This window comes from Lonchura striata, chromosome Z (genome assembly GCF_046129695.1).
Source record: "Lonchura striata isolate bLonStr1 chromosome Z, bLonStr1.mat, whole genome shotgun sequence".
NCBI lineage: Eukaryota > Metazoa > Chordata > Aves > Passeriformes > Estrildidae > Lonchura > Lonchura striata.
Window position 1 is genome coordinate 19,243,567 of NC_134642.1, and position 27,475 is coordinate 19,271,041.

The window sequence follows — 27,475 nt, forward strand, 5'->3', positions numbered from 1 at the left end:
TCTTAGGTGAACACTGCTATTACATATTCCTGCTTGATAATCTTTGTTGAATCACTAGGTTCAAAAATCATTGACCCTGTAAAGATGCAGGTCAAGCTGCTTTTCTGAGAGCAGTTGATAAAAGAAATTCAATTATCTTAGAGATAAGAGCCTACATTTTTCATACTACATTAATAAGGCCACAAAGAACACAATTCCAGGAGCTATTAAATACAATTTCTGAGTCTACCAGTCATAAATGTAGAACTATTTATGCACTATTAATACTATTTATACTCATAAAACTTTAAAAGTTTTACAGGTTTTCAAGGAATATTGAATCTCATTTGAGCAATAAGCCATTAGAATATAGAAACAACCTCCATGGGAAAATAATTTTCAAAAGCAGTTATTTGCTTTTCCAAAATTGTCTGTTAGAGCACACTTACTTATTAGTAAAGGTACATATACTGTTGTTAGTATGTACATATACTGTGTTCCCTGGCCACACAAGAAGAAAAAAAAAATCCTATTAGAACAGATACAAAGAATAATTTTGTGAGAAGATTTTATATTTCTACACAACTTATTAAATATAATTGTTTTAAAAATAATAAATTTTAGTATTTCATCTGGGAAAGAAATGCAGAAAAACTCTAGAGAAAGATAGAAAGTGCTTTGCCACTAGGAAGCAACAAAATATAGTATTGAGAATAGAAGATTTTTTTAAAATATCAATTTAATTGGAAGTACTTTGTAAATGCAAAGAAAAAATTGTGAATGTTGAGATTAATTTAAGCCTTTTTTTTTTTCTTGATTCCCAAGGGAAACAAAATTCACAGATTTGATTAATTGCTTTTACTAGATAAAAAGAAACTCTTATAGTCTTGATGATTGGGCTCTCTATTCAAGATCCAGATTTTAACATGCCCAACCTGGAGAAGGTTAATTAACATAAGAGGACATATTTGAAGTAAATTGTATTATTTTCACAAATGCTGAAAAGAGGAAGACAGGAATTGTGTATTTTACTTGCCTATATCAGCCATATTTTGTGTTTCAGTGAAATAAAGCCTCTATCACAGTATTAAGATCTTCATCTTGTTTGATTTTGGTTTTGTCTCTAAATTATGCTCTTTCTCCAACAATTTAGGCAAAGAACACATGGCATCATTTCGTATTGATTTCAAGGTTACTTTGTACTACTGAGTTCAGTGGTTACAGATTTCTACCCACTGCTGGTTGTTCAGGTTACCAGCAACTAAATTGATAAAGGGAAACCAAAAAAGGCTTGAAGGTTCTTAATTGCCTGAATGAAGGGAAGGGAGCGCAGATAATGTTCTCCTTGATTCTTTAATAGTAGGGATGAATGCTGAAAGGAATAGAAAAACCCATATGATCAGTAAGTGGCTTAAAGAAAGTTTTTTTATTATAGGGCAGTTTATATGTCACCAGGCATGCTGGAGAGAGATGGAGTTAACTTGTCTAGAAAGTGCAAAAGGATCCTAGCCTATGAATTCGCAGAGCTGTCTGAGAGGGCTTTGGTGACAAGTCAAAGTAAGGGACAAAATCAATAGCCCAGCTGAGGTGCATCTACTCTAATGCACACAGTATGGATAACAAAGAGAGGGAGGTGGAGGCCACTGTTCTGTGGGAAAAATATGATATAGTCATCATCATGGAAGTGTGGTGGGATGACTCACATGACTGGGGTGCTGCAGTGGATGGCTACTCAGAAGTTACAGGGATGAAAAAGAGGTGAGATGGTTCTGTACATTTGGGAGGGTTCTTGACTGTATCGAGCTCAAGGTGACAGATTATACTGTTGAGGGATTAGAGGTAAGAGACAGGGCGAAGGCTAACAAGGTGGCATAAAACACCCAAACAAGATGAAGATGTGGATAAATTATTCTATAAGCAGCTGGGTCATGTTTCACCATCATCAGCCCTTGTTCTTGTGGGAGACTTTAACCTGATGGACATCTGCTGGAAACTCAACACAGCAGAGAGGAGGCAGTCTAGGAAGTTTTCTGAAATTCATGGAATATAACTTCCTGGCACATTGGTAAGATCATGTTAGGAATGAGGCCCTGCTAGGCCTTCAGTTTTAGCTGAGAAAGGCTAGTGGGAGATGTGGTAGTCGGAGTTTACCTTGGGCACAGTGACCATGAAATCACATAGTCAGCGAAATAAGGATGGACATCAACAAAACCTCTACCCTGAACTTCCAGAGGGCAGACTTCTACTTATTTAGGATACTGATTTGGAAAGTTCTTGAGAAGCAGCCTTTAGAAACAGAGGCCCAGGAAGGTTGGACTTTAAGAAATCTTGAAGCAGTAACAGGTCATCCCTATGTGCTGAAAGATGAACTGGCAGGTAAAAGGACAAGCCTATCTGAACCTGGATCTTTTGCAGGAACTCAGGTAATTCCATCACTTTTGGAAAAAGAGGCAGGCAGCTCAGGAAGTGTTTAAGAATGTTCAGAAAAGAAAATTAGAGAGGCAAAAACTTAATTAGAACTTAATTTGGCCATTTCTGTAAAGGATAATAAAAGGTATTCTTATAAATATATTAATAGCAAAAGAAGAGGCAAGAAACTCCTCCATGCTGTATTGGACATAAGAGGAATATAGTCACCAAAGGAAAAGGTGGAGGTACTTAACGATTCTTTGTCTCAGTCTTCAACAGCAAAACCAGTTATCCACAGGACAACTTGCCTGAACTGGTAGACAGGAACAGGAGCAGACAGACCTCCTGTAATCCAGAAGGAAGCTGTTAGTAACTGATGAAGTGTATGGGACTAGATGGGATCCATCCTAAAGTGATGGAGCTGCTAGAAGAGTTTACTAATCTGCCCTCTGTAATTTATCATCCTAAGGAGGTCCCAGGTGATAGGACAGTGGATAAAGTGATGCACATCAACAAGAGGGGCTGGAAAGAGGATCCAGGAACTGCAGGCCTGTTAGCCTGACCTTGGTGTCTTAGGTGTAATTACATGACAGCCACAGTACAACCACGGCATTAGACCCAAATGGGTTTTACTAAAGGCAGGTCTTGCCTGAACAATTTGATCTGCTTTTATGACCAGATGACCCACCTGGTGGATGCAGAAAAGGCAGTGGATATTGTCTACCACAACTTCAGCAAGGCCTTTGACCCTCTCTCCTATAAAAGCTGGTAGCCCACGGCTTGGACAGGTGCCCCCTTCACTGGGTTGAGAACTGGCTGGATGGCTGGGCCCAGAGAGTGATGAATGGTGCTGCATCCAGCTGGTGGCTGCTCACTACTGGTGTCCTCCAGGGATCAGTGCTGGGCCCAGCTCTGTTTAATACCTTACCTATTATTTGGATGAGGGAATACAAGCAGCAAATCTATGGAAAACAAGTTGGATTGGAGTGTCAATCTGCTGCAAGATAGAAAGTGGGACCTGGAACGTCTAGAGAGACGGGCCAGGATCACTGGGATGTGGTTCAGTGAAACCAAGTGCCTAGTCTTATATTTTGGACAAAACAACTGCAGGCAGCTCTACAGTCTGAGCGCAGAGTGGCTGGAAAGCTGCCCATAGGAAAAGGACCTGGTGATGCTGGTTGACAGCAGCTGAACATGATCCATCCTGTGTTCAGTTGGCTAAGAAGGCCAGTGGCAACCTGGCCTGCATTAGCACATGTAGCCAGCAGGACCAGGACAGGGATTGTCCCCTTGTCCTGCTGGTGAGGCTGCAGCTCAAGCGCTGTGTCCAATTCTAGGCCCTTCAATTCAGTAATGGCATTGAGGTGCTGGAGAGAAGGGCAAAATAGTTGGTGAGTGGTCTGAGGAGCAGGTTCTGTGAGGAACAGCTGAGGGATGGTTTAGCCTGGAGAAGAGGAGGCTCAGGAGAACTTTATCATGCTCTACAACTGCCTGAAAGAAGGCTGAGAGTCGGCCTCTTTTCCCAGGCAACTAGCAACAGGACTAGAGGATGTAGTCTTAAAGCTGTATCAGGGAAGCTTTAGCTTAGATGTTCGATGTTCACAAAAAGGTTGACTGTATCTTGGAATGGGCTGCCCAGGGACATGATGGAGTCACCATCCCTGAAGGCATTTAAAAAAAGACTGGATGTAGTACTTAGTGCCAGGGTATAGGTGACAAGATAGTGTTGGGTTATATGATCAATTGATCCAATGATCTCAGAGGTCTTTTCCAACCTAATTGATTCTGTGATTCCATGACACTTTGTGTTATAGCTGTTCCAAACAACTTTTCAGAAAATTCTCATGTGCTTTTCTTTATATCAAGTTTTTTCTTTATATTAAGTAATGAAAAAATATATTGCCTTCTAAATGTAAAAACAAGATTTAAAAAATGTGAAAAATACATTTTTAGGAATGAGAAATCAAAGTGGCTGGATTTCATGGCTGTGTGAAGAGTTGGTATTTTTTTCATGCAAATACATAAAATATTTTGGGGTTTTTTCAGATCTAAATAATTAATAGTTATGAATATGTGTATTTTATATAAGCTGTAGTACTTTTTTTGCCACTTGTAGTTTACAAAAGAAAGCGGTCTTTCTTTCACAAGAGATAGGAATAGATGTTTGAGATCCATACGGAATGTTTTCTCACCCTTGCTTTAAACACTGCTGTACTAATGATAATTTGGCACAATACTACAGCAGAGTTTTTAATTAGAGAATATCCTCCCCCCTTTAAAAACATAAAAATAAATTTGCATTAAAATTGCATTTAAAATGAAAGTTTGAAAGAATAGGAAAAGAAAAACAGATATAAATATACAGGACATTTGGGAGAGAGTTGAATGTGGATCTTGCTACTAGTATTAATAGAAGGGGATAATGTAAAATATAGATCATCTCCAGCATAGATATTCTTCCAAAGAGTCCTTAAAGTATCCTGGCTTTTAATCAATAAATTTTCAGCTGCAAATTTTCACCATTATAATACTCCAGGATTGCACCCATAGCTATGAAAGATTAAGTTATATATTTTCTGGGAGATGATGATGCTGATTGAGTAGCAATTTTTAAAGGTTTTCTGAATAAACCTGAGTATCCCAGATATGCTTAAATATCTGAGCATTCCAAAGACCACTGTCTAGATTACAGATACTGTCCCTGGACTTATTTCTTCTTGTAAGGCACTCTTTTTCTACCTAAATAAAATTTAAGCTCATTTGCAAAAAGCATTATTCACCTGAAAAACCATGTTTATTCTATACCAGTTCAAGCATCTACATCTAATCTTTTTCTCAAACATAAATAACACCTGCAGTAATAAAATGAACCCATTTTTATTAGGCACTTTAAAAACATTGAAAAAAAAATCTGAAAAAAACCCACAAAATATATTTTATTTTGCAAGTAGCTATGCCCAAAGCCTTGAAAAGTATTCTTGTCAGCTAATAAATATCTTCATAGAATCTAAGGAATCTAAGAATCCTAAATTGTAGAGATTGGTTATAAAGGAAATCATACACAAGACAATGATTCTTTAATTTTATGAAATTAAAACTAGCTATCAAGGATAGTAAAGGATTAGATATTTTCTAATTTTACAACTAATAATTCTGAGAGAGCCTTATTATGTAATTATACTTTTATACCTAGGTAAATCATGAATAAAAACCCTCAGATTTTCAGGTGGAAGGGTGTTTAGCATGGGGCTTTTTTGTTGATTTTTAACTCATAAGCTTTAATTTTGTATGAAAAATTCTAAACAATATTGTCTGATTGAAGAGGTTAATTTGTTGTATGAGAATGAATGTTCTGCTTTGCAGAAAATAAGTATTAATCTGGAGTTCTATAGGGATACTACAGCACCCATTAAGTAATACAGTAATTTTTCATGCACAGAAATATATGAACAGATATATTGATTTCCCAAATTACTCAAAAGGTAAAAACAGAGAGAACCGATATGAGAATACTAGGCATCTTCTTTCTGCACCAATGAGTATCTTGCCACTGACTGTTGAGTAAAAAGAAGAGTTCTGTTCTTCACCAATTCCTTCTAAACTCAGAACCATCTCCCCATCCTGAGCAAATCTCCTGTTTTTAGCTTTCAAAAGGTACATGAATGGCTATATAAAGTGTAACTTAATGGCTTTTTGGAAAGGACTTTTTCCTAAACTTACAGAGGAGTAATTGCAGAAATGGATTGCTCTGTACTTGAAGATTGTATCTGATTTCTCTTTACTGTTCCACAATTATATTTTAACTCTTCCTGACCATCAAGCTAATGAATAATTTTCGTGTCAGTTTTGTGTCTCAAAAATAATTTGTGATTTGTTCTTGCTACATAAGAAATCAAAAAAAGCATGTATATACAAGATTGAAAAATAAAGTGACTGACAAGGTAGAACAGATAGGAAAAGAATAGCAATTTTGGTCAATCTGTGCCTCTTCCTGTCATGGAAAAAAAATTATGTGACTTAATTGCAAGCCAATTAATACAATAGGAAAGGTACTACAGCACTGTCATTTCTGTAATTGCTGGGTATTCAGGAGTTGCCTCTTGTCAAGTTAAAAAATTCAGATTGTATTGAAAAATAGGTCACATAGGTCAAATATTCCCCTTAAATTAGGCTCCATCAGTTACAAGGAAGTGTTTAGTTATATGTTATTTTTTAAGTCTTGTCTTTACTATTTAGATTATTTGTTCTTAAACTGACACACATCTTAGATGAGTTCATTCTTTTCAGTGTGACCTGAACATTTACAGATGTTTTCTTAGACTGCTATATTTCCTTAAGTAATTTAAATTTTATGAAATCAGACATTTAAAAATAACCAAACCACTAAACCTCATATATTCTTTTATTGCATAATATTTCTAAATTTTTATGAGTGAAATATACTAGATTTGATAAGGGCTATGGGGTAAATGTGGTTTTCTACCCATTTTTCAAAAATATTCCTTCAGGTCTTAGTCTTTATGAAAAATATATTCATACTTAAGAGGACAGATGTTTAAAATAAGCATCATTAACTGTGTTTAGTATAACATGACTTTTGAAAGCTTTGAAGACATTAATGATGGTAAAGATTCTGAAAGCCAATTTCAATAGCAAATAAGAAATACAACATTCAATTATACACCTAAATTCCCATGTTAGAAAAATCAAGGCTAAAAAACTAGTGGAAAGAGACTATCATGATATTTTGCTATTGTGTTTTTCTGGATGTTTGTTTTTTGAAGACCACTGATAAAAAGCAAATTTGAATCTCAAAAATTGAATGCTATAAAAGGTTTTCTAACACAAAGGAAAAACAACTACAGTTACTATTATAATTAGAAAAATGTAGAAGTTTTAAAATAAAGGTCAAAACACATTTATAATGAGCATTTATATATGAGCACACAGATTTTTAAAAGAATTATTTTGTTAAGGTCACATTTCAGAAGAAACATTTTGCAATTAATAGTGTTCAGATCTAAACTTAGGGCTCCAAATTTCCTTCATTAACTGTGGATGGTGACAATTCAAGCAATTTACCTTATGCTTGGAAAGTGTAAGCAGGAAAATATGTTTTGGGGATCATCCCTCATCCCCAACCCTCCCCCCTTTTTTTACCCCTCTTGTATTTTGCTACTGCAAAAACAAAACAGGTACTGTTTGGCAGTCACTTATGAAATTCAAGGCTGCAATTTACATATTCTCATTCATGGCCCAAAATAACTGAGCAATTTTTGGTCCGATACATTCTCTCACATTCTATTATATACCACATTGATGGAACTGAAATATATTCTCTGAAATTTACCACATAAACAATTTACAACTCTTTGCTGTTTAGACAATGATTTGTAAGGCTTTTACTGGAGTTTGGTGATAATATCAGAAATTATTTATGAAAATAATTCTCAAAAATACATTTTACAATTAATTTTTGATGCCATTGCACCTTTTACCATTGTGTTTGCATGGCAAGGTTTTGGAGAGTGTGGGAAGGCACCTATAGGGATGGCTTCCATGAGTAGCTTCTAGAATCTTCTCAAGTACCATTGGCTCCAAGACAGAGTGTTGGTAGTATCCCTGGGATAATATTTAAGAAGGGAAAAAGAGTTATCATGCAGAAAAATTGTGGCCAGAGAGGTATGAGCTCATGAAAGGAAACAGCCCTTCAGCCCTGCAGCCCCTGGTGAAAATCGTCACGAGTCAGGCTGTCTCTGCAGGCCATGGAGATCCTTGCTGTAGCAGGTGGGTGTGCCTGAGGGAAGGCTGTGACCACCTGTGGAGACTGTGACCATATGTGAAGCCTATTCTGAGCAGCCTACACTGCTTCCAGAGGACCAGTTTTCCACATGGAGAAAGAAACCCATCCATACTGGAGCAGATTTTTTGGTAGGAGTTGTGACCTCATGAGAATCCATGCTGGAGCAGTTCCGTGAGAATTTTGATGGGACCCCACACTGCAGTACAAGAAAAATGTGAGGAGGAAGTAGCAGCAGAGATGTGCAATGAACTAGCCCCAATACTCACTCCCCATCCCTCTGTACCACTGGAGAGGGGAGGAGGTGGAGAGCAAAGTTAAATATGGGAAGGTAAGGGGTAAGACATTTTTGTTTTATTTCTCATTATCCTTCTCTGATTTAAATGGTTGTAAAGTAAACTAAGTGGATTTTGTTTTTCCCATGATGGTAGCTGGTGTGTGTAATCTCTCCCCATCCTTATCTTGACCTGTGAGCCTTTACTTTTATTTTGTCTTCTGCAGTCCACCTGAAGAGGGGAATGATAGAGCAGCTTTGGTAGATATCTGGCATCCAGGCAGGGTCATCTGCTGCATGAACACATTTCCTTTGCCCTACTAATTCATTTGCCTAAGCCCCACTGCTACCCAGAGTAAAAGATCATCTTCTGTCAAAGTGAATGGTTTTACAGTATCAGTTTATCTTTTAACCCACCATTTCAGTTAACAGTGATTTGACCCCTACTAGACTTCTCTAAAAAGCATTTTCTGGCAAGAAAAGTTACAAGCACATAACAGATTTCCTTATGGTGCTTTGAGAGGACTTTTTATATTTTTCTTTTTGGGCTCTAATTGGAACTGTAGAATGTGGGAAACACTACATTTCAGACCACTTAAAGTATAGCTTAAAGTAGACTTTTTCCAGTTTGGTTGATTGGAGGAGAGTATTAGTGGTTTTATTTTTGTTTGTTTCTTGTTACAAATAGTGATTTAGGCCACCATTAGTGGTTACAGAAAAAAAGGATAATGGTAAATACGTTTTACTTGTGATGGTAGAATTCATAAAAAGTTCATCAATCACAGATTACTTAGATCTGGGAGAATTTTTTTCCAAAGGGCTATTTTTCAGAGTTTACAGAAAGCTTTGCTATTCTTACTACAGTTATATGTGTAAAAAAAAAAGAAAATGCTACTGTTGTATTGTGTACTTTGTTACAAAATGTATCTAATTTTTTAAAATTAATTCTGTTTTATGGACTAAAGAATATACTTTTGCTGAACAGAATTTTGATTATATGTCACTGACACAGTGTTGTTTTTTAAAAGTACACAATGGTTCTACATGATTCACAGAGGTATACTGTTTTGAAAATCCGGCATGATAGTAATCTTACTAAAATAATTTGTGTCAGAGTCTATAGTGATCATTATATGAATATCAGTTAGTAGAGGAGAAACTACAGTTTTTAGCTTGCATGAAATGGAATCTCAGTATATTTAATGGAATCTTAGTATATTAATTCCACTATCTCACTTTTTTGTTATTATTTATTTTGTTTTTTAATATGACTACTTGCTTGCACCAACATTATATTTTTGAATGCTTATTTTTGAAGCTTTGCAACCTAGTCTGATGACTGGACTAATAACACCCACCATTTTCTAAATGTCTGTAAATCTTGACACTGAAATTGATAATTTATATCACTATAAGTAAAAAATAAGCATAGAATCCCTAACAACAAAGTTCATTAACAGAGAGCTAGGTCTGAACCTGACCAAGAATCTGTGCAGTGCACTGCATTGTACAGATATAGCACCTAACTGTATACTACTTCAACACTGTAAATGGGTACTGAAATATTCTCTCTTCTCTTTGTTTCTGATTATATTAACATAATGGTTTTTCAAACTAGTCAGCATTACACTTTGTCATTGCTAGTGCATGTTATGCAGAATTCAATCATCTGACATCATGGGTTTTATATCAATATTCCAAAGAGCTGTATCATCAAAATAGCCAATTAATAGATTGAAATGTTTCATCTTACCATTGACTAGCACATTCTGTAAGACAAGAATTTATTTATACTCCTTATTAATTTGTATTACTTATTTATATATACTATTTATTCATAATAACTTTTGTCCCACATAGTACAAGAATACCTTTTAACAACTACTGGGAAGCAGATTTTCCATTTCCTGAAGTAAAAATAAATGAGTTTGCCTTTTTGAGTATAAAAATACAAGAAAAGAAATAGAAAAGAAAATAAATTTTGTTCATGCACAAGGAAGAAATATATATAGAGAGATATAAACCCCATAAAAACACAAAGAAAAAGCCCAATCTCAAGGAAATACTACCCTGGGCAAGAAGAATAGTCACATAGCTCACTGGTGACCTCTTACTTACATAAAATATGCCTGGTCTTGACCTAGTTGCAGGTCCATCATGGAAAAAAAAAAAAATCAGAAAAAAAATAAGTTGGGTATTGTTGACACTATTCTGCTTTATAAGCTAACATATTAGATCAGGAAGAAAATTTACTCATATTAATAATTGTATTAATATTAGGAACATCAGACATTTGAATCAATATTCCCTGGGAAGGGAGGACTGTGAAAGCCCTAGTGCTTTGGAATTTCAGGTGGGTATTGGTATCAAATTTTTATACAAAATTTCATCTAAACCAGTTCCTTGCATACATAAATAAAATAAGTCCTGCGGAAGGTTCTCCATTAGATCTTAAGAGATTTATGTGGTGTACAGCATCAAGATTCAGGGATTTACAGGACTGAAAAAATTGATCCTCTTACAGGGTCGAAAGAAGCCTGCTGGTATTTCAGCTTGAGCACTAACAGACTACATGACTTCAGATTACTTTAGCCAATTAAAAGCTATGAACATTAATATGAACAAGCTGCATCTCTGTACTTCAGCTATACTATTGCTTAACATTTTGAGGTGAAAGTTCCTGAATTCATAGGACTGCAAATCCATCACCACTTACCATCCCTACTGCTTTGATAATTTTTGCTTTCCATCCCACACTTTCTGTCCCACTTACCTGCAAAAAGAAAAGTGTTGTCCTGCATATGTGCAAAAATTATCATAAATGTTGGAGAGATGTGCAAAAAGAAGATATGGCAAAGAAGTAGGATGGTATTTATGCATATAATTGCAGTATAATCCACTCTTAAAAATGCAGATTAGCTGACAGAAATTTAATAAATTCCTTCTGCTCATTTATGATAGTCAAAGTCTGCATCAGTGTGTAATTCAAAGGAATTGGATAATTTCATAGTACACTGAGGGAAACTGACTTGGCATAGTTGACTTACTGACACCACCTATCCTCCTGCTGTCACTTTTAATTCTCTATAAACAATTGTCTCTAACATCCCCTGCTGCCAGAGACAATTCATACTCTGTAAATGATGGGGATCATTCAGGACAATAGTAGGCATTTTCTTGTTTAATACCTGAAAACTTAAAGAATTAAACCATTTGATCAAAATGACAATTTGAATTTGGGTTTCTAATAAAATCCTGACCTCCAATTATAATATAGCTATAAAATATAGCTATGTTTCTATGAAATAAAATGTACACCTGTACATTTTTTAATCTGTAAATTTATATGTATACATGTATTTTTCCCTGGTTAAACATATTCTGATTTTTTTGCATGTCTTCCCTGCAGAGAACATATATTATAGATAAATATATATACATATATAAATAAAAAATAAACAGGGCCATATTCTTCCCCTCAGAAGTATTTTGTGGCATTTCCCCAATATTTTTATTTTTGCATTTATTTTAATTTTAATTCTATAATCTACTTACAACAATCATGAATTTCAAAAGAACTAATATACAGTTAAATTCCTTTTATACATCAGGTAAGGCCCACAAAAAGCAAACCAGACTGCTAGTGAAAAATATGCTACTGCTTCCTAATAGGGTTTATCAATAATAGTAACTCATAACCTTATTCTCCATCCTAACTTTTCAGTTTTACATCACAGTACACTTCTTTATATCAACAGCTTTGTACGGAATGGACATGCCCATAAAGTTGAACAGTCAAAACCAAGTCTACCACAGTAGGCATTTATAACTTTTGACAGAGAGAGAAAGAGAAAATCAGAGAGAAATTTCAAAAAATATAATAAGCAAAGTTTTACAATTGGTCATTTTATTAGTCTGAGCCTGATTCCATGAAGTAAAAATATGAAATCTATAAGAAATTATGAAAGCAAATAATTTCTAAACAGCACTGCTCATTCTGTTACAATATATATATGTACATATCCCTGCAACTACCTGTAAGAACTGAAAAAGGCAGCCCATACATGCAAGCTCACACAAAAGTGAGCAGCAGCGTTAAAAAATCAACTGTGACTTTGAACATATGGTGCTCTTGTTTCAGACACTGTTCAAATCACAACAGGGGCATAGCTCATATGCAAAGGATATAGGCTGTACAAGTGAAGGGGACCCTCAGGAAACAGTTCTAATAGGCTGAATAGCTATTCTCAAGGTACAAACTGGGGCTCTTCCTGCATATACTTTTTACAAATTTTCTGCTTATTTGATGATATCTCCAAAAAGAGGTAATATTTTTACTAAAAAAAGGAGGGACTTTAAATATCTTTTCATATTGTCATGTATTAATTTGTCTCAGAAACACTATTCTAATCTGCATATTGACTGAGGTATTTGTCTACCTCTCGAAAACATATTATGCTTCTCTTTAGGAGCAGTTCCAAATTACAACTGTAGCACTGACCAGAAGGATCCCCTAAAATAACCAGTCTCTCTTCTTTTCATGACATACTTGTAATGAGTTATCAGATAACTACAAAACCATAATTATCAATGAGAAACTTAGAGCAAAATAGACCAAATAGAAACTTAGAGCAAAATACTCTACATGTCCCAGGAGCTGTCAGTGATAGACCTTACTAATACTAGGAGAAAACCTAACTGAATTGATTTCAGTAAAATTAGTTATTTTTATGCAGCATGGATCTGAAATATGCTGTGTCAAAAGTGATAAAATCATGCTGACATATGGAGGGATTTCAATCTCTTTGGTCCACCCCATATTTTGATGACTGGGAGTTTAACCAAATATAATTTTGTGACAGCTGCCAAATCAGTGGGAAAATATCACAATCAAACCTAAATAATTAATAGTCTCCATCTTTGGTCAAGTCAAGATTATCCATCCCATTCTTGGAACTGTTCAGCCAGGTTGGATGCAGTCTTTGGAAACCTAATCTAGTGGGTGGCCTAGGTCAAGAGTGGATTGGAACTACATGATTTTTAAGGTCCCTTCCAGCACATTCAATGATTCTGTGAACTACTGCAATCAATTTAAGGGCCAAGAGTTTCTTGTCCTGAAGCAGAAGCTGTTAACGGAACTGAAAATAGGAGCCATTCCAGATAATTTTCATTTGATTCTGATCTTCCAATACAGGATGTTGCATTGTGCTTAGGGTTTTTTTTTGTCTGTGCCTGTCTGTGACCTATCTAATTTATGTATGTGGATGTTTAAAGAAGTGTTCTGTAAATGATATTTCTCATTTAGGTATTTATGTTCCTATTTAAGATTGCATTATACTTTGTTTTGTTTCTTCCAATAAATAGCAAGAGAAAAAAGGATACTAGGAAGTCACTGGCATTTTACACATATGAAAAGCTCAACAAATATAATTCCACTTTACTTTAGCACTAATATTATGATGTTGTCTGTCTTCGTCTTCCACTTCTCCTATACCTTGGTACCTCTTCTTCATGACAGTTTAACATTCAATATCTTTCTTTTAAAGAGATTTTTTTTCCCTCTTTACTTATAAGTTGTCTCAGTCTCATTTCCTAAACTCGTAATGTGTTCTGGTTTTGATTCACCTTTCAATAAGATTATCAATAAGATTACTAGTATAAAGGACACAAAAATCTTCTCATGATAGTTCACATGGTAACTTTGTACTTAATTGTCACTATTTCCCATCTCAGATCAACCCAGAAAAACAATATAATCTTAAATTTTCACTTAATTTTCAGAAGGAGGTGTGTTCTAGCACCAGGATGGAAGTAGATTAGTGACTACCATAAACAGTAGGATTGTCTTTTATGTTGTCTACTTAAAAAGCAAAGAACCATCTAGGCTTAACTTAGCTTAACTTACTGTATCTTTTTAAACTTTCCCTTTTTATTATGATATTGATAATATATTTTAATATGATATGAAAAAAGGCAAACACCACAAATATTTCCAAATTTCTTTTTGATTATTTTTGATTCATAAAACAGATCAATTTTTATACATCCATAAAATTTTACTTTCAAACAAATCATCCAGGACAAGTGGCATTGAGCAATGCAGGAGCATTAAAAGGAAAAGCAAATGATAATGAGTCACTTGTTGCTGTTGGGGATGGAGGCACTCAGAAGCTGACTTGATTTTTTGTCTAGGGAAGTTAATTACTTCATGGGGATTACTTCACATGTAGAATGTGGTGGGGACATAGTCAAAGCTTGGCCATTCCCCTTACTGTTAAGCCTTGTTGTTCTTCCTCATTCAAACCAGCTATACTAAATGAGGCAACCTGGAGCATAACAGTTGTGACTACAGAGATCTGGAAAAAATTACCAGGACACTGGGACCCAGGTTGTATTATCCTGAATCCTGCAGGAGACAGAAAAGCATGGAAAAGGAAGGTAAATAGTAACAAATATGACAAACAAATTCCCAGCTTAAAAATTCATAGTTCAAAATGATATATGAAAGTTTGGGACATTTAATTTTTAGGTAATACTGATGGGTTGCTAAAAATAAATTACAGAAGACTCTCTGGTGAAGAAGTTATGTTTTCTATAGTTAATGTGAATTCTCATGAAAAAAGTAGTAAACAAATTGAAGGATACAATCCTTGAAAAAGTCTATTAAAAACATGACATAAAACCACCATCAGAAATCTAGATAATACTACACATAAAATATAATATACATTAGATTTTATTTTATATGGTTTTGTTTTAAAAGAAGACAAACTGATAAATGTCAGTATTTCAAGCTGTTAACTTTGGTTTTAGATCCTGCAGGCAAGATGCTAACTTCACTAAGAGTGTCATAATGGCAAAAAAAATCTTTGAGTGGATCTATTTTAACTTGTTTCAAACTTTCTTGTTATTTGGAGTAAAATAAATATTATTTGTCACCCATTTCATTTGTTTAATTGCTGCGAATTTAGCTTTTATCAGTTTGCCAATCTGGAAATACAGGAGACAGGAGGTTTAACTTGTAACATCACAAATATGCCTATGATAACATATACTGTAGTTTGCATTACATAGAAAATTGAAGTATGAACACTTCCAAAATTGTCTTAAGGTAGCTTTCTTTACAGTAATTTCTTACAACCTGGAAATACCAAGTTTATATGAAAATTGACTAATTATTATGATTTTTTTTTTCACTTCTCAGGAGCAAACATATTATATCTGGTAAAAAGGCTGAATATAAAGCAGCCTTTTTCTCCCCATAGAGACTTTACTTCCCTTTTAAGTGATCTGGAACTACAGAATCGGACAGGGATTCGTGTCAAGTCATGGTGGGATTACCTGTATAAAATAAGCTGCATATAATCTTGTATTTTTTTTCCACAGAGGCTGCTGAGCAGACTGGGGCATGAATCTGGTAGTGGTAGACGCTGACAGATCTATATCACCATGGCTGAGTTGGTAAAGCATGCCTCAAACAGCAACAGAAAGATAGTGAGGCATTGCAACATTGTAAAAAATCTCTGAAAATTAGTTTAAAAAGATCTAAAGAGCATCATATTTTATACTTGCAGAGTGGTGTCAAGGGATAGCCATTTAGCAGGTTATTTTCCTGATATTTTATGTTTTCTTAACAGCATTCAATTAAGCAGATAAGTTAGACATACAAGTAAATTACTGCAGGAGCTCAATATCTATTGAGGAAGTCACTCAAAGATTGAAAAGGATTCAGAAGATGAGGATGTTCTGACAGAGCAGATAGTACAGAAGTTAAGGACAAAAAGCACACAAAGTGGAGAGGCTGTATTGAACATTGCATTAATCACAAACAACAAGCTATTGTGGTGAAGGGGAGGAGGACAAGGGGAGTAATAGCCTTCAGTTTCTTCCCCATTGAAGAAGTATTATACTACCTGTACAAATGTGCCAACTCCAAGTAGTGAAGACAATCAATTTCCCTATCTTATGCATTAAACTCTTCAACAGAACTAAGAACTTTTAAAGCAGTATCAAGGTGTTGTCCCAGCAGGTAGAAAATGTATTTAGATATACCCATAGAAATCTTCAGAATAATGAAACCAAGCAAAACAGATGATAACCCTTACTGCACCAATTGGACAGAAACTTAAAAGGAAGGTATATAATAAATGAAATTGTTTTATGCTTTCAGTGTGATTTGGGCTGGAAAAATAAATCACTGATTTTGAAACACTCAGTTTATTCCTATCCTGACAGTCTTGGTTCAGCTAAATAGATTTATGTCCCAGTTGTATCTATGAATTCTCTCACAGGAATATAACTAATATCTTTATGAATGCTATAGCATTATTCTGGTGTGAACAACTCCAAGACATCACAGTTCTGTTGAGACTTTTTTCAGTTTCAGAAGCTTAGGAAGGATACTTCACTTCATGAACATGATCATTAGTGAAAATGATCTAAAAGATATCCTAAGAATATTTTCCTTTTCTTTACAAGTCTATGGTTTGTAATAGAAAATACTTCAATAGTAATCCTTTTTGTAATGAGTATTTGGGGCTCAGATAATCTTATCAATGAAGTCTCTGGGTTATTTTAGAATTTTAAAAAACACTCAGGTCCATTTATCAGGTATAACATCTGCTTGAACTTATCACATGCAACAATTAAACTAGTTGTTTCAATTTTACACAACTGAAGGCACTGTTTTGATCTCATTTTCATTTCCAGCTAGCTGTATTTCCTTTGAAGCTGATGATTGAGCTACAAATACACAGCTGGTCTTTGTTCTTTATTTCCCAATATATGCAGATTAGCTGGAACTAATAGCTATAGTTCTGGCTAGGCTTCTGGTCTACTGCTGGAAGTTGGGAGATCATGTACAAATTGTCCAAATGCTCAAATCTCACACCCGAAAATCTTTCAGTCCAAGGAACCCAGCAGAGCAATCACTGTAATCACTACCACTCCATTTTCCTGTCTTCTGTAATTGTAAACCTAAAGTAAATGAAAGGTTTGATTATGCTGGCAAGTATAAAGATTGATAATGGGGCATCTGTTTTCTTGCTTTCAAGTTATTTATGTTTTTATTTAAAACTGATGAATATTTGTTACATTGGTGCTCATGGGCACTCTATTCCCCCTTCCTCGGGACCCTGTGACTCTGATCAAGATAACCCTGGACCCCCCTTCCTGCCCTGACAGTGTTGGCAGAGAGCCAGAGAAGCCCACCCTGTCCAAAGTCTATATAGACCCCTGACATTTCCTGTTCTTCCTCTTTTGCCCCGCTCTCCCCTTGGACACCACAGAATAAAAAGCTGAACCAATGTATTTCGGGGTAAGAGCCTCTTTTGGAAATCTTTGCCATCTCCTGATATTCCTCCCATCACAGCCTCACATCTCTGGGCTAGGCTGATAATTTAGGGGGCTGAGAGGGGGGGAAACATCAAATATTAACACATAAAAGAATGATACATAATATAATAATGAATAATGCATGATGTAACTTTAGTTAATTTCATTTGCAAATTAATGTTTTTAAAATTCTTTTACTGAGAAAAGTCAAAATATATAATGAATATTATATTTCTTATACTCCTTGTAGTAAACCCATTCAGTCAAATATTTTTCACATTGAGAATTGGATGAAATAACTTCTCAAAACTCTCTTGGCAGGTGTCACCATCCACTCCCATTGAACTTGAAAGCTTTCCCATCAGTTTGTATGGAATCAGTTGGAGAAAATTAGTTGCTTATCTATTTTATACAGCTTTCACTGGTCTAACTAGAAGCACTCTTCAAAAAGATATATTTCTATTGACTAGTTTGTATATATCAAATAAATTCAAACATTTTATCATTTTCCATAGTTTACTTAAACTTTGCATATTGAGTTTTATTCAAAAAGTTATTTTAGCTTGTATAATAACAGACAAAAATGATACGTATGTATGTATATATGTATTGATATGTATGTCTGAGGCAGTGTTATGTTTTGAATATGAGCATGTAGGTTCTTGACTTTATACATAAAAACTTACATGTGAATTGTGTTCTCATAACACATTTAATTCATGTTAGAAACTGGCAGATGGGCACTTATATTTTCATGTGAAGCTTTCAGCATCTATCCACTAATAAAGATTGACAAGAAGGAAACCAAATTCCTCTTTTTTCATCCCAAATAAAATTGCACCTAGCCTCTTATAACAAAAAGGCTTGCAAACAATCACTTTTCTAAGTAAATCCAATGCACAGCTACAATTTGGGAAAAAAATAATACCTACTGAATAGGAAAGCAACCAACCTGAACTTCTGCACTTAAGAATCTGACATTACTGCAATTTGTCAAAGACATTATTTCTGACTAAAAACGAAATAAATCACAACTACCAAAGATAAAAATTTGAAATTAATTAAATTTTAAAATTTAAAATAATTTATATACTAGAATAAAATATATATCCAAATGCAAGTCCTACAGTCTCTGTGTGGTACTATTTAACTACATGGTGGCTTTAATGTGCTAGAAACTTTTATTCCCTTTGAGATAGCAACTAATCAAAAAATTGCTTTCATATATAAAAGAAAACCTGAATAACAATTTTCTACTAGTAAAACAAAGCTTTTATAAAGAATGCCTCAGAAAAGGGTAAGCAAAATAGAATCACCTAAGTCTATTAGAACAATATGAATGTGTGCCTTCTTTGAAGAAGGCTATAGATTCCCACTTCTTCATGTCAATAAGCATCTATAGTGAACTGTGAAGCTCTTTTGACTAACATGAGCTAAACTACTGTTCTGGAATAATAAAATAAATCAACTACTTTCACAATTTTTTAGAAGCAGAGAATGTGTTATGGCAGCACCTGTTGAATCCCTGAAACTCTTTCCTTTGTAAGAGATACTCATCAGCTGAATATCCTGATTATTTTGGGGGGTTTTGTGGTTGGGTTTTTTGGTTTGGTTTTTGTTTGTTTCAGGTTTTAGCTTTAGTGCACACGAGTTATCCATGAGATACTTCAGCAGATGCATGTTAAATTTCACCATAAACAATATTATGAAATAAAGGACAGACATTTTAATTCCAGATGAGTGATCACTGAAGCCATTATGGTGCTTATCAGACTAACCTCAGGTGTTTAGTAGTCATTTCCTTTATAAGCCCTATATGTGTATTAGTTTTATCCCACTTTTTGACTAGTTTTTGCTGACTTTTATTGTTTTGTTAGTTGATATTCTCAGGAAAAGACTTATTCTGTCTTTAACCAGCATTCACTGTTTAAAATCAGTTAACTGTGGTCATGTTCAATTCCCTACCTCTGTAGCTTTTCAAGCTCTTTAACTTCCACAAGCTGTTGCAATTTTTAGAAGAAACAAATCAGGGAACATGAAACCTCAGTTTTGTAGAATTATTGGTAAATATTGCTTTTAATGGAGCTTGGTTTACAGTAACTAAAAGCTTAATATAGCTGTATAAATAACTGATTCATCATGTCTTAGTCTTAAGTTCTTTTTGGGTTAGGTTTTTTTAATTCTCATTTGCATTTTAATTTATGGTGAAGTTCAAACTCACACTAGAATTTTGGAAATTTAATTCCCTCTTGAATTATCCTATTTCTAAAGATACTGTGGTTATTTTAATAGCTTTGCTTGTTACTGTGAACCAAACCCTCTTTCTTGTCTTTTTTAAATGTCCCAAAGCATAGTTCAAAACAAAATAAAAGAACATTTGGTTTGTTATTATAGGGGAATGGAAAAAATCTTCCTGACTAGAATTAGCATTCCTGTAAATAGTATTTTTTAATGCAAATACTGCTAGAACCTGTACTGTCTGTACTTGTGCTGCTAAACAATATTAGGAGGAGCATTATGCACGAAAGACATACAGTTTTATGCTCTAGAATACCCACAAACTAGCAAGGCATTCTCCATAATTTACTTTTATGAGTTTCAATTTCAAATTAATTTTACAAACTTAATGGTTTGGGAAATTATTATGGGAAACAATAATTTAGGGTTGACCCTTTTTGAGCTACCTGTTACTTGATTGGTTTAGCTAGCAATGTCTTTAATTGAATTTGTCAGCAACAAAAATATGTGTGCTAACAGCTGCTGACTTAAATTTTATAATTATTGTTATTACCTTAGATGAAAATTTAAGCAGGCAAAAAAAAAAAAAAAAAGAAGGTGACCTACAGTAGCACAGAGTAAATGTCTCAACGAAAAAGTTTTAATACTCATTGCTTCTTTAGAAATGTATTTCTGCATCAGACCAAACTGTGACAAATATTTTTCATTTAGTGAAAAAAAAAATCACAAGCTATATATGAGATTATGTGGGTAAAAAATCATTATATGTATGTTATTTCCTTAGCCAAATCTTCATATCATCACAGAAAATACTTCAAAGATCAGCCTTGAGTTCTAAAATCTTAGCTCTTGCTTACTGTTTCAGAAACGTTTTTTGCAAGGTGCTGCACATGGGTATGGTCAATCTCTAGTACCAATAAAGCCTGGGGGAGTGAGCAGATTGAGAGCAGCTCTACTGAGGACGACTTGGAGGTTCTGTTGGATGAGAAATTACCTTGTAGCCCATTTCTGGTCTGTATCAAAAGTGGCATGGCAGAAGGCTAAGGGAGGTTATTTGATTCTCTCCCTGTACTCTGCCTTGTGAGACCCCACCTAGAGTGCTGCACTCAGGCCTAGAGTCCCTGGCACAAGAAGGACATGGACTTGGAGTGAGCCGAGAAGGAGGCCACTAAGATGACCAGAGAATGGAGCACTTCTGCAAGGACAGACTGAGAGAACTGAAATTGTTCAGCCTAGAAAAGGGAAGGCTTTGCAGTAATCTAATTGAAGCCTTCCAGAACCTGAAGGGAACCTATGAGGAAGAGGTAGAGAAACTATTTACAACACCATGTAGTCAGAGGCACTGGAACTTGGACCCCAGAGAAGTTGTGGATGCCCATTTCTGGAAGTGTTCACAGCCAGGTTGGACGGAATTTAAGAAAAATGGTCTACTGAAATGCGTCCCTCCCCATGGCAGGGAGTTGGAACTAGATGACATTTAGGGTCCCTTCTAAACCAAACCACTCTATGATTCTATGAAATACAGATCTCTTCTTTGTACAATAAATTATAGGACTAACATCAATACCAGAGCAACCAGACAGCTGAATTTGTATATACATTATATCAAAAAATGAAATCTATTTCCAGATAACAAAATTCCCATCTCTAAATATTTAAAAAATAATTTGGCATTGATTTTTGAGGAAGGAGTTCTAGGGGTTTGTTTGTCTGCTTATTTTTAAATTATATCTTTGTCATTAAGTCATGTTGCAAAGAGAGGAATCATGAAATGTATTCTAGTCTGAAACAATTTTTGGAGAATAAAACAGCAATTCCTTCAAATGCACTATTTTTTTCATCCCATCAGATAAACTTTTTCATACTTTCTTTTTAATGGTGTTTTGCCTAATTTCCTGCAATAGAAGTTAAGGAAATTTTATGTTATTTCTAAACAAAAAAAATGCTTGAGGAAACATGACATTCACCAAGGGAATTGAATGCATTTGAAATTCTCTCTAACTCCAACTCACATACCAAAATGAATTCAGCATCAGGCCTTCTGATTTTCATAGGTGTGATTCTTTTTCCTAGATTGTCATTACTGCAGCTCTTCCCTTTGTAACCTAATGTATAGCTTGAATATGGTTATTGAGACATAAAAGGACTGTACAATATTGGGAAAAATCTATGTTTACTGTATTTGGATAATATGGGACTTATCAGATGCTTTAAATTAGAGTAATTAAGAGTCAACCTACTTTCAACAAATCTGTCTCATGGCTCCACTAGTCCATATGAATGAATTATATGAAGAGGTACACAATGACAAAACTTTTATGAGCAGAACTCTCTATTCAAAGTCATTCTTCTCTCATATTTCTGGAGTTATAAATCTTGTATTTTGTTTAATATATTGCAACAAATTAGGTAAACACATTTCAACCAATACCAAAAGTTCTGTTGTATTCCAGTTTTAGAACTGTCACCATTATTGCTCACCTATCTTATAAGCAATTTCTCCTAATTTGAGAACATCCTCTTTCAGTGACATAGGGTTATGTGCTATTGCCTATAAAAGAAAAGTTTATGTATAAAAGGCATTTTTTTTATAAGCATACAAAGCTTCTTGATTTGGGTGGGCTTTTTTGTTTGTTTGGCTTTTTAGGGGTTTTTAAATTTGTTTGGTTGGTTAGTTTGGTCTGGTTTTGGTTTTGCTTTTGCTTTGTCTGTTTTGCATTTTGAGAGAACACCATATCTGACAAGATGCTGTGCTTCTCATGGACAAAAGAAATTTATGAAAGATTTTAAGGCATGAATAATCACAAAAAAACAAATATAGAAAAACAGTAGAAATGTGATCCTGTAAATAGAAAATGCAAATAATAATACTCCAAGTAAAAAGTTGATGTCAGTGTATTCTTTGCAACTATTCAGAAATTTAAAAGGTTTTAAGGAAATTAAAAATTAAAAGTCATATTTTTCTGATATATTGGAATAGTGCATCTTGTATTGGAGTAACTATAATAAAACATTTTATAATCTACAGGTATTTTCAAAAATCAATTTCTACCAGTAATAGTTGTATAATGAAAATGTGCAAACTGTAGATTTTAAAAACCTGTGCAGGAAGCCAGGTGTTGTGATGGCATAGCATCAACCTGTTAGGAGCTTGCTTTGTACTATGACTATGAATTTCTTAATACAAGTCATGTAGAACATCATAGGGACATAATTTAAATCCTTTCTATATGATATATGTTCCTTATCAGAAATATATTTCCATTCACCTGTAAAGATGAAAGTGTGTGAAGACAAACACTTTGAATAAATTACTTTTCCCAACTATTCTTCCCCCAAAATAAGTAAAAATAGAAAAATCAACTGTTTATGATTTCTGGTACAACATCAGTATGGTGTTGTCAGAGGATTCATATGCAACAGCAACCTCCTTATTTTTAAGCAGTAAAAAGGCATTTTTATATTTCCAAGATGTCATCCATATTATTATAGGAGATCAGAACTATAATAATGAATTCAACAAAAGAAACTAAGTAAAGTTGTTTATAACATCAAAGCATGTTGAAAGCACAGAGCAAGCAGACAAAGAACAGTAAAGCATTTTTGCCTTTCTGGAATCTTGAATATCAAGTCAATTGTAAAGATATTATGTACAGATTTTTCATACAAGACTTCAGATAAAGGTCAGACCTGTCTTATCTATTTAACATATATGTATGTTGTCGAATATTGGGTCACTCAACATAGCTATTCATGTTTACTGAAAGACTAGTGAAAATATGAAGTCATCTTAGATTTGTTTTGAGTGATTTATAAAACAGAAAATTTCATTAAAATTATTTATTCTCTAACATAGAGTAGAATGCACAGTATTCTACATTATAATATTTCAGAATGGCATATATTATTCAGAATTGTATAGTATAATACTTAAAAAATTAAAACAAAGTTTAACCTCTTCAGTACATCTTCAGAGTAGTTTTTCTGCTTTTCCATTTTTGAATGCATGCCTTTACTAAAGTGCTGCCTCAAACAGCTGGTTCAAATGTGCATGGAAAACACAGTCTAAATGATAATTCCTCTAAAAAAGTCAATTTTCTCCCAAGATCTGACCAGGATATAATAAAAAAAGAACACTGGGAAAGTAACTGCACAATCTTGCTTACTAATTCTCAACAGATGAAATGTTCCGACATGGAGCTGGGAGCAGCGGCCGATAGCCCAGAGGGCTGTACAGCCCTTCAGGAGGGCCTCGGACAGGCACAGAGATGGGCACAGAAGAACTGCCTGAGATTCAACACAGACAAATGCAAGGTCCTGCACCTGGGGAAGAATAACTCTGGGCACCACAACAGACTGGGAGCTGATCTCCTGGAAAGCAGCTCCGAGGAGAAGGACCTGGGGTTCCTGGTGGACAGCAAGCTGTCCGTGAGCCAGCAGTGTGTCCTGGTGGCCAGGGAGGCCAATGGTGTCCTGGGGTGCATTGGGAAGAGCATTGCCAGCAGGTTGGGGAACATAATCCTGGCCCTCTACTGAGCCCTGGTGAGGCACATCTGGAGTGTTGTGTCCAGTTCTGGGCTCCTCAGAATAAGGGAGACATGAGAAATCCTGGAGAGGGTCCAGTGGATGATTAAGGGACTGGAGCATCTCTCATACAAGGAAAGGCTAATAAGAGTTGGGCCTGTTCAGTCTTAAAGACACAGCTGAGAGAGACCTTGTTGATGTCTGTAAGTTTCCCAAGAGAAGGTGATAAGAGGATGGATCCAGGCTTTGCTCAGTGGTGCCAAGCAATAGGACAAAGGCAATGGGCAGAAAATCACACACAGGAAATTCCACTTGAGTATGAGGAAGAACTACTTCACTGTGTGGGTGACCATGCATTGAAAGAGATTGCCCAGAGAGACTGTGGAGACTCTCTCTCCAGGAATATCGAAGAGCCACCTGTATAAAATCCTGTGCAAGGTGCTCTATTATGCCCCTGCTTGAGAAGGAAGGTTGGATCAAATGCCCAGCTGTGGTCCTTTCCTCTCTGACCCAATATGTGATTCTGTGATTATCAAATACATGAAAATTCGTAAAAATAAACTTGATTTAGAAAGACACTGATTTTACACATAGTTGCATGTAATTACTGCTACTTTCAGACAGTAAAACCCTTTTTTTATGTAAAAATTCTATGAATCTTTATGTATACAGAACTCTAACTAGGCAATAAAATCTCTCAAAACTGTACAGGATCTTAAAATGCCCTTGTGAAACAAGCAATACTTTTTCTTTAAATAATCCTAACATATAGAAAATTGATGAATATATTAACTAATTTTTGAACTCAGAATTAAACAATACATATACAATATTTACAATCGATGATTGATATCTATGTATATCACAGGTATATCAGGCTGCACTAATAATATTTATTAAAAAGCCCTGTATCTCAATAAACTGGCTTATGATAAAAGACCAAATATGTTAAAATTAGACCACATATCCTGTGCTGCAAGATCCACCTGGTTGTGAAAAGTAAAACTATAGTTGCAAAGAAGCAACATTTTATTTTTTAGTCCAATTATACTATTACAACCTCTGTTTTCTAACTCTAGATTGCCTTTTTTGACTCATCTCTGGTTAACACACATACACTGAGAAACACTCATTTCTATTGTATATTTCCTTGCACTATTATTTACTGTATATTGCATATTTGGGAGTACCAAAATACCAATGTTTTCTTGGAAAGGAAAATACAGATTAAAAATGTTTTTCCTTTCATTTTATTGAAAATCATCTGTAATAGAATAGTATGAAGAAAAGAATCAAATATTTTCAATAGAAGCCTGACTAGTTCATGAAGGTTTTGTTTATTCCAGTTTCCATCCACACAATGGGAGAACTCTGGAAGAACTAAATTACTTGAGGTACATAAAATTTTATGGACAAAAATATTTTTATTGGTAATGTATCTGTGCTGTATTGATTTTTTTTTGCAATTCTATTAGGTTGCTTTCTTAATCACTATTCCTTCATTGGAAATGACACCTTGCCTTATGTTATTATCAGTTTCAGTGAAAATATATTTATGAACAATATAGATTTTTATCGAAAAAAGGAGGTTCTTTTTTCATAATTTTCAGGTTGGTTACATGAATTTTGTGCTGATGGTAAGTTATTAAATGAACCAGAATTTTTTAGCCATAGCTACAGTATAGCCTGAGTGTGGGAGTGTTCGCGTTTTTCCAGGACCCCTCATCCATCTTTATCCAAAAGACTCAAAACTGATTATTGACTTAAGGAGCAGATGACTCTGCATAGATGTCTCATCTTTGACCTTTCTGTTGTGATTGTGAGATGTGAACTATTGTCAAAATGCACAATTTTTTTGTAAGGTAATTCTTTATCCTCAGTATTTGAACTCATTCTATCATCACATTTCCGCTAGCCGAATAGTTATCAAACTAAAAGTATGTTGAAAGTGAACAAATCTAAATTGGCTTCAGTAATATGGGCTAGAGGTTAAAGCTTGAATATATTTATTCTAGCTTGCCAAACTATTGAAATGATAGTCAGTGTTAAGAATTTTAATACACATATATTATTATTACTAATAAGAATTCCATCATGAAAGGCTTAAAAAATAACAACTACCTCCTTTAAGTCCCTGATCAAAAAACAGTAATAGCCCACAACTTATATGCCTGTACCTAGAGTTTTCATCTTTTTAATCAATTACAACAAATTTTTTTCTATATTATGAAGATGTATTGTCTCCTCTTGCATGTAACTTAATTATCATAAAAGTGTAACAGACATATCTCTGTTCATCCAAGTATAAATATGGAATCTGAGACACAATTAAGTCTGAGGGACATGGTCTGTATTTCTGTATTACCAAAATTTCACCCTTAAGGGGAATATTATGTTGACATTTTCAAGGCTGGAAGTGTGCTTACCAAGCAGAGGAAAACAAATCACTGAATTTCTGTTTAAGATAAATCAATACATAGAAGAAGCAACCTATATACAATTTTCAGCAGCCTTTTCTATGCTTATGAAGTTTTGCTAATACTTTCTGTAAGAGATAGTTTGCACAATTTGGATTTACTTTTTTTCCATAACATCTGAAATGAAAATGAATGGAAGCTAAAAAATTGTATATTATTTTATATTTATGCCACAAATACAGAATTCTTAAACTAACATAAATACTAAACCACTGAAACTTTGCTGTAAATTTGTGAGGGTTTTTTTCTCCATTTTTAATTTCCCACTTTTTCCATTGCTATTAATTCCTTCAAGGAAATGTCTTACATTTGATAAAGTGACATGATTTTAGGAAATTTTATTTATTCCAGACTTACAGTCTTGAAGAAGTGGGAATCTAGCCACAGACAATCAAGAATTCCTTAACTGTGAAATATAAATATTAATAAATAGTTCACATT

At 34.6% G+C, this 27,475-nt stretch overlaps 1 protein-coding gene and 1 long non-coding RNA gene across 36 annotated transcripts in view; one reads left to right on the forward strand and one right to left on the reverse strand.

Annotated features, from left to right (window-relative positions):
• The window catches only part of PTPRD (protein tyrosine phosphatase receptor type D), a 1,155,761-nt gene that overhangs the window by 885,377 nt on the left and 242,909 nt on the right, over positions 1-27,475 (reverse strand). The window lies entirely within an intron of this gene.
• LOC144248374 (uncharacterized) overlaps positions 1-27,475 on the forward strand; it is a 53,569-nt gene that overhangs the window by 15,882 nt on the left and 10,212 nt on the right. The window contains exon 2 of the long non-coding RNA XR_013341714.1: positions 25,904-25,951. This is a non-coding gene — a long non-coding RNA (uncharacterized LOC144248374). The remainder of the gene's footprint in view (positions 1-25,903; positions 25,952-27,475) is intronic.